Raw genomic sequence first — 2,375 nt, forward strand, 5'->3', positions numbered from 1 at the left:
AGACTGCCTCTGTTGTTATTATTACATTTATCTATTCTTACTGTTCTTACATACACTTAGCTATCCAACAAAGGAACTCAAAAACCTACTTGATTTTTAAGAAATTTGGACCTTATTCAATCAATCATCAAAGTTCATTTCCCTTCAGTTACGATGCTGTTTCAGTTCATGAAGATTAGCTGGAGATGATGGAAATGTTCTGTTCTGGGCATCACACTATACTTTGTTGCATTCCTTAAAATGGTCAAAGTCATTGAAAATAGGGAAATTCTGAGAAGCGGTCACAGCTCAGAGGAGCCAAAAAAGTCAGGATGACTAAATGTAATATGACATCTTGAATGAAACTCTGGAACAGAAAAATTTCACTTGGTAGAAACTAAAAAATTATTAATAAACTATGGATGTTTATTAATAATAATGTGTTACTATTGGTTCATTAATTGTAACAGATGTACTACTAATATATGACACTAATATTAGGCAGAACTGGGTGCAGGATATATGGGGACAGTCTAACATTTTTCTTCACAATTTTTCTGCAGTCTAAAACCATTCTAAAATAAGAGAAAAAAAAAAGTACTAGCATATGCTACAATATTGATGAACCTTGAAAACATTATGTTAAGTAAAATAACCTAGTCCCAATACACTACATATTATATGTTTGCATTTTTATGAGATGTTAAGGATAAGCAAATCTGAAAAAAAATATAAGTAGATTAGTAGCTACTTCAGGGATGGGGAAGGGGAAATAGAAACCAATGCTCAAGAGTACAGTTTCTTTTTACTTTAAAGAAAGAAAGCAGGGGCCGCCCCGGTGGCACAGTGGTTGAGCGCTGGGTTGCGAAGCTACCTGCAGCCTCTGCAGCGCCGGTTCGATCCCCGGCTGCTCCCCGGCCACCAGAGGAAGGTCCCACATGGCGCGCAGACCTCTCCTGCCGCCCGCTGCTCCCCTCAGCAGTGTACTTCGGTCCTTCTGCCTGCTCTGTTCCCCGCTCTGGCTCTGGTGAATTCTCTCACCCTCACACGCTTCTGACTGTACCCAGTGCTTGTATAAATAAATAAATAAACAAACAAATAAATAAATAAATCTTAAAAAAAAAAAAGAAAGAAAGAAAGTCTTATGGAATTAAATCATGGTGATGAATACATAAGTTTGTGAATATAGTAAAGATGTCTGAATTATATAACTTTAAGTTTGAATTTTATGACATGTAAATAGAAATATATTTCAATAAGCCTATTGTTGAAAAAGATGGATCTAACATAAAAATAAATTTGAAAATTAGTGAATCCATAAAATTTTCTGTCTGTTACCACTGCCACAATCTTTAAGATTCTCTTTGACATGGGTGGTTTTCAATGCACAAATATCTAAACAATCACTGTCTTATTCCATTACATAAACTGGGTTAGAATATTCTCATATATAAACATGTTTAATTTCCTGGACACATTCTCCACCTTCTTTGAACTTGGGTTAAGTAGGAAAGATATAAAAAAGATTATTGCTCCATTTTTCTATCAGAAATAATAATAGAAATTAGGATTTCTGAGGTATAATATGAGGTACGAAAGGATCTATTCAGGTGTTATCTAAAATTAAGAAATGGGAAAATGTATCACTATTCAAAGAATTAAAGTTGCAACATGTGTCAAGATTTCCCTTTAAACTTCTTTCTTTTTGCATGTGGGTGTTTCTGATGTAAAGTTTTATGTTACCCAACAGGTAAACTGAAAAATGTCATATATGTTATTTTTAAAATCACAAGAGCTGTCATGAACAAGGGAATAACACATCTATTGCATTTTCTTACTTTTCTTGTTTGGGTAATGTAATTTGAAATCTGTACACTGAAACATGATTTTATTCAGTAAAGCTTTTAGGGTTTTCCTGAGTATTGTGCATCAGAAGGGAACTCTAAGAATTGACAAATGATTGTAATATTTAAACACATATATACTCTCCTTGAATAACTGTTCTTTCTGAATTAGAGGATACCATTTGTTCAGTAAAATCTCTTGAATTTACTGAACAAATATTTTCTATGGAATAATATGAACAGAGACAATAATTCTTTTCAGAATCTCAGGTGATGACTTTAGAATAGACATTAAAGGGAGTATGGGTGATCACGCTGATAAGAAAAAGTCAAAGGACAGGAAACAACAAATGTTGTAGAGGATGTGAAATGAAGGGAACCCTTGTACTTTGTTGGAAGAATTATAAATTAGTGCACTCATTATGTAAAGGAGCATGGCAATTACTCAAAATATTCAAAATAGAAACACCATATGATTCAGTTTTGGGGATTTACCCCCAAAATACAAATATACTAATTTAAAGATATAGATGAGGGCTTCCTTTGGTGGTG

The sequence above is a fragment of the Talpa occidentalis genome, unplaced genomic scaffold, assembly GCF_014898055.3.
Source record: "Talpa occidentalis isolate TD23 unplaced genomic scaffold, MPIMG_talOcc4v2.1 talOcc4.9, whole genome shotgun sequence".
In the NCBI taxonomy this organism is placed as follows: Eukaryota; Metazoa; Chordata; class Mammalia; order Eulipotyphla; family Talpidae; genus Talpa; species Talpa occidentalis.